This window comes from Triticum urartu, chromosome 2A (genome assembly GCF_056163025.1).
Source record: "Triticum urartu cultivar PI428250 chromosome 2A, HENAU_Tu73, whole genome shotgun sequence".
NCBI lineage: Eukaryota > Viridiplantae > Streptophyta > Magnoliopsida > Poales > Poaceae > Triticum > Triticum urartu.
The window spans coordinates 567,794,111-567,801,003 of record NC_141874.1 but is presented as its reverse complement, the minus strand read 5'-3'; positions in this window follow the sequence as shown (position 1 = coordinate 567,801,003).

The following is a 6,893-nucleotide window of genomic DNA, read 5'->3' as shown; positions in this document are numbered from 1 at the left end:
TTTATGGGATCAATTCATCTTTATCATTAGGAACAACAATAATACCTCCTTTGTTATGGACACAATGGACAGGACTTACCCACTAACTATCAGCAACAGGATAAATTATACCTGCCTCCAGAAGCATTAGTATTTCTTTTCTTACCACTTCTTTCATTTTAGGATTTAACCATCGTTGGTGATCAACAACTGGTTTAGCGTCTTTTGCCAATTATATTTTGTGCTGGCATAGAGTGGGACTAATGCCCTTAAGATCATCAAGAGTATATCCAATAGCAGCACGGTGCTTCTTCAGAGTTTTCAATAATTTCTCTTCTTCTTGCTCTGAAAGGTTAGCACTAATAATAACAGGATATATCTTCTTTTCATCAAGATAAGCATATTTAAGAGTATCAGGTAATGGTTTAAGCTCAAACACGGGATCACCCTTAGGTGGAGGAGGATCCCCTAGAATTTCGACAGGCAAGTTGTGTTTCAAAATAGGTCCCTGTTTAAATAATACTTCATATATTTCCCTTCTTTCATTCATAAACATATCATTTTCATGGTCTAGTAAATATTGTTCTAAAGGATCATTAGGTGGCACAACAATAGAAGCAGGACCAATAATTTCATATTTACTAGGCAATTCTTTATCATGGGGTTGTCTACGAAATTTAGCAAAATTAAAATCATGAGACATATCCCCTAAACCAACAGAAACAATATCCTTTTTGCAGTCTATCTTAGCATTGACAGTATTCAAGAAGGGTCTACCAAATATAATGGGACAAAAGTCATCTTGTGGGGAACCAAGAACAAGAAAATCAGCAGGATATTTAACTTTCCCACACAAGACTTCAACATCTCTAACAATCCCAATCGATGAAACATTATCTCTATTGGCAAGCTTAATTGTAACATCAATACCTTCTATCTCAGCAGGTGCAATATCATGCATAATTTCTTCATATAAAGAATGAGGTATTGCACTCGCACTAGCACCCATATCACATAAGCCATGATAGCAATGATCTCCTATTTTAACAGAAATAATAGGCATGCCTACAACAGGTCTATGTTTATTCTTAGTATCAGGTCTAGCAATTCTAGCAGCTTCATCACAAAAGTAAATAACATGCCCATCAATATTATCGGACAAGAGATCTTTAACTATAGCAATACTAGGTTCAAATTTAATTTGCTCAGAGGGTGTAGGTGTTCTAGTATTACTGTTACGAACCACAGTTGAAGCTTTAGCATGATCCTTTATTCTAGCAGGGAAAGGTGGTTTCTCAATATAAGCGGTAGGAACAATAGGATCAACATTATAAGTGATAGTCTTTTCTTCAACTTTAATAGGTTCAAATACTTTTACTTCAATGGGAGGATGATATTTAAGCCACTTCTCCTTAGGGAGATCAACATGAGTAGCAAATGATTCACAGAAAGAAGCTACTATTTCAGAGTCAAGTTCATATTTAGTGCTAAATTCACGAAAAGCATCGGTATGCATAAAAGATTTACCATAATCAAACTTAGGTGTTATACCTGACTCCTTACCTTCGTTTATTTCCCAATCTTCAGAGTTGCGTTTAATTATTTCCAATAAATCCCATTTGAATTCAATAGTCTTCATCATAAAAGATCCAGTACAAGAAGTATCGAGCATGGAGCGATTATTGAGAGAAAGCCGAGCATATTTTTTTTGAATAATAATTTCTCTTGAGAGCTCATGATTGGGGCATGAATGTAACATTGACTTAAGCCTCCCCCAAGCTTGAGTGATGCTTTCTCCATCGCGAGGCCAAAAATTATATATATAATTACGATCACGATGAACCACATGCATAGGATAAAACTTTTGATGAAATTCCAATTTCAATCGGTTGTAGTTCCATGATCCAATATCATCAAATAGCCTAAACCATGTCAATTTCTTTCCCTTCAAAGATAAAGGTAAGACCTTCTTGATAACATCCTCGGGCATACCTGCAAGCTGAAATAATCCACAAACTCCATCCACATAGATTAGGTGCAAATCGGGATGCAATGTTCCATCTCATGTAAAAGGATTAGCTAGCAGTTTATCTATCATACCCGAAGGAATTTCAAAGTAAACATTTTCAGTAGGTTGAGGAGCAACTCTTTGCTCTATTGGTCAGGGTGAAGATACCCCGAACAAGCCCCTCAAAGGATTACTTTCCATAGTAACAAGTGAAAGTAAATTTCAGCACACTATATAAATTTTTCCTTACCAAAGGCGCTTCACTCCCTGGCAACGGCGCCAAAAAAGAGTCTTGATGACCCACAAGTATAGGGGATCTATCATAGTACTTTCGATAAGTAAGAGTGTCAAACCCAACGAGGAGCAGAAGGAAATGATAAGCAGTTTTCAATAAGGTATTCTCTACAAGCATTGAAATTATCGGTAACAGATAGTTTTGTGATAAGGTAATTGGTAACGAGTAACAAGTAATAAAAGTAAATAAGGTGCAGCAAGATGGCCCAATACTTTTTGTAGCAAAGGACAAGCCTGGACAAACTCTTATATAAAGGAAAGCGCTCCCGGGGACACATGAGAATTATCGTCAAGCTAGTTTTCATCACGCTCATATGATTCGCGTTTGGTACTTTGATAATTTGATATGTGGGTGGACCGGTGCTTGGGTACTGCCCTTACTTGGACAAGCATCCCACTTATGATTAACCCCTCTTGCAAGCATCCGCAACTACAAAATAAGTATTAAGGTAAAACTAACCATAGCATGAAACATATGGATCCAAATCAGCCCCTTACGAAGCAACGCATAAACTAGGGTTTAAGCTTCTGTCACTCCAGCAACCCATCATCTACTTATTACTTCCCAATGCCTTCCCCTAGTCCCAAACAATGGTGAAGTTTCATGTAGTCGACGTTCACATGACACCACTAGAGGAAAGACAACATACAACTCATCAAAATATCGAATGAATACCAAATTCACATGACTACTTATAGCAAGACTTCTCCCATGTCCTCAGGAACAAACGTAACTACTCACAAACCATATTCATGTTCATAATCAGAGGGGTATTAATATTCATAAAGAATATGAACATATGATCTTCCACCAAGTAAACCAACTAGCATCAACTACAAGGAGTAATCAACACTACTAGCAACCCACAGGTACCAATCTGAGGTTTTGAGACAAAGATTGGATACAAGAGATGAACTAGGGTTTGGGATGAGATGGTGTTGGTGAAGATGTTGATGGAGATTGACCCCCTCCCGATGAGAGGATCGATGGTGATGACGATGGTGATGATTTCCCCTCCCGGAGGGATGTTTCCCCGGCAGAACAGCTCCGCCGGAGCCCTAGATTGGTTCCGCCAAGGTTCCGCCTCGTGGCGGCAGAGTTTCGTCCTGAGAGCTTGCTTATGATTTTTTTCAGGGAGAAAGACTTCATATAGCCAAAGATGGGCACTGGAGGCCTGCCAAGGGGCCCACGAGACAGGGGGAGCGCCCAGGGGGTAGGGCGCACCCGCACCCTTGTGGATGGTGGGTGGCCACCCTCTGGTGCTTCCTTCACCCAATATTTTTTATATATTTTAAAAGCGACTCCCGTGGAGTTTCAGGACTTTTGGAGTTGTGCAGAATAGGTCTCTAATATTTGCTCCTTTTCCAGCCCAGAATTCTAGCTGCCGGCATTCTCCCTCTTCGTGTAAACCTTGTAAAATAAGAGACAATAGGTATAAGTATTGTGACATAATGTGTAATAATAGCCCATAATGCAATAAATATCGGTATAAAATTATGATGCAAATGGACGTATCAAGGGTCACGTGTCGGGGCCTTTAGGCAAGTCCACATACTCAACCATCATAGAGTCTTCTATGATTGCTAACACTCACCGCATAGACATGAGCAAAACGTTTCAACTGGACACATAGAAAGATAGGGGCTTATGGTTTCGCCTCCCAACGTACTCACCTCAAGGGTGATGTCAACAATAATAACTCATGCCACCCATATTCAACTAGACATATGTGCCTAGATCTTTCCTCACCACATGATACTTGCCAAAGGAGAAAAATAAAAGGAATAGAGAGAAAATTTTTGACTCTTACATAAAAGTAAAAGATAGGCCCTTCACAGAGGGAAGCAGAGGTTGTCATGCGCTTATTTGTTTGTATGCTCAATCCCTTAGTGCAAAAGAACGTCACGTTACATTGCCCCTTGGGATAGCAACCTTTATTATGCAGTCTGTCGCTTTTATTCTTCACCATCACAAGTTCGTGCAATGCTAAATTTTCTCTTACACTAAATGATCTCACACTTTTAGAAGCAATTTTATTGCCTTTTTGCACCGATGACAACTTACTTGAGGGATCTTGCTCAATCCCTAGGTAGGTATGGTGGACTCTGGAAAATGAGATTTGGGTTTAAGGGTTTTTTGGATGCACAAGTAGTATCTCTACTTAGTGCGTAATTTTTGGCTAGCAAAGATAGGGGCAAGCACCACATGTTATAGAATCCATGAAAATATGACTTCTATGTGAATATGAACAAGCATAAATCATTAAGTTGTCTTCCTTGTCCAACGTCAACAATTTTGGCATATAATATTTTGATGAGGGCTCATAATCACAAATGATTTCTAGGATAGTATATTTATATGTGAATGTTATCTTCCCTCATTAATTCTTTCATGAGTTGCATCATTGACTAATGCTATGTTTGTCAATCTCTAATAAAATTTTCTACTTATACTTTTCCTTATGTGGCGCCATCACCTACCATAGGATCAGTATATAATCTTTTCTTTATTTGTTTCCTTTCTCTTTTTCTTTCTTCGTTTCTTTTCTCTTATTTGCAACATGAAAGTAAAGAAAGCAAAAACTTAGACTAAACTTTATTATATAACTTGCACACAATTACAAGGATAGATCACTAAGCAAACTCTCAAAGAAGAAATGATCGAACTAAACATTTATTCATCTAAAGAAAAAGATCGAACTAAAATAAGTAAAAGAAAAAAGATAGTGAGATGATACGATACCGGGGCACCTCCCCCAAGCTTGGCGAAAGCCAAGGGGAGTGCCCATACCCGATACTCAATTCTCTTTTAGTGGTGAAGAAGGTGATGTTGGTGAAGAAGAAGAGATCTTGTCCTCGGATTTCCATGGCAATGGTGGTGATGAAAAGGTGGAGGGTTTGCCCTTTGCTTCCTCCAGTTTTTGACAGAGAATAAAATTATCTATCCTCAACTCGTCGTTATCTATCTCGAGTCTTATTATCTTCTTGCATAATGCCTCCATGCTCTCATTTTTGAACCGGGGAGGAACCGATTCATCTTCATCTTCTTCGGAGGTCCAGCTATAGTGCCCCTCATCCCCATAGGACTTGGGATTTGTGACGAGATCAGCAACATAGCTCTCACCCTCATAGTCTTGGGAAGACATATTTTCAGGTCTACGCAGAAAACAACAAGAAAAGAGAACAGAGGATTTCTCCGCGGTACGGTGTTCAACAGGTTCGGGGAGTATATATAGATTTTTTATCTTGGGGGACAAGCAAACGGTAGAAAGACGGAGTCCAGAAGGTTTCCCAGGTGGGCACAACCCACCTGGGCGCGCGAGGTAAGCCTAGCGCGCCCTGGTGTCTTGTGCCCACCAGGGGACGCTTCGTGGAAGTTTCTTTATTTCCAAAAAAAATTCAATATTCCAAAACTGATAAAAAATATTTTTGTGGATTTTTCGGAGTCCGTTTACTTACCGTATCACGTACCTCCTTATTTTCATGATTCTAGAGTGTTCCGGAAGGACTCTTTTATGTGTTCTTCCGGCGTCAAAGTTTGCATAATATTACTTTCAACATTAATAGGCTACCTGAGATATAATGCTTTATTCGTTGCCCATTGACAACCTTCGGGTTAGTACCTTCGAAATTATTTATTTTGATGGCTCCAGACTGATAAACCTCCTCGATGACATATGGGCCTTCCCATTTTGAGAGGAGTTTTCCTGCAAAGAACCGAAAACGAGAGTTATAAAAAAGAACATATTCTCCGACTTTAAACTCACGCTTTTGGATTCTTTTGTCATGCCATCTTTTAACTTTTTCTTTGAATAATTTTTCATTTTCATAAGCTTGGGTTCTCCATTCATCTAGAGAGATAATATCAAATAACCTCTTTTCACCAGCAAGCTTGAAGTCATAATTGAGTTCTTTGATTGCCCCAAATGCTCTACGTTCTAACTCATGAGCCAAATGACAAGCTTTTTCATAAACCATTTTATAAGGAGACATACCCATAGGATTTTTATATGTTGTTCTATCAGCCCAAAGTGCATCATCTAATTTCTTAGACCAATTCTTCCTGGACCTATTGACAGTCTTTTGCAAAATTAATTTTATTTCTCTATTGCTAAGTTCAACTTGACCACTAGGCTGAGGGTGATATGGTGATGCGATTCTATGGTTAACATCATACTTGGCAAGCATTTTACGGAAAGCACCATGAATAAAGTGTGAACCACCATCAGTCATTAAATATCTAGGGACTCCAAACCTTGGGAAAATAACGTCCTTAAGCATTTTAATAGAGGTGTTGTGATCAGCACTACTGGTTGGAAAAGCTTCTACCCATTTAATAACATAATCAACAGCAACCAAAATATGTGTATACCCATTAGAGGAAGGAAAAGGTCCCATGTAATCAAATCCCCAAACATCAAACGTCTCAACAACAAGTGAATAATTCATAGCCATTTCTTGACGCTTACCGATATTACCTATTCTTTGACATTAATCACAAGATAAGACGAATGCTACCTCTTGAGCACTGCGTTGGATTTCCTTGAAGAGGAAAGGATGATACAGCAAAGTAGCGTAAGTATTTCCCTCAGTTTTTGAGAACCAAGGTATC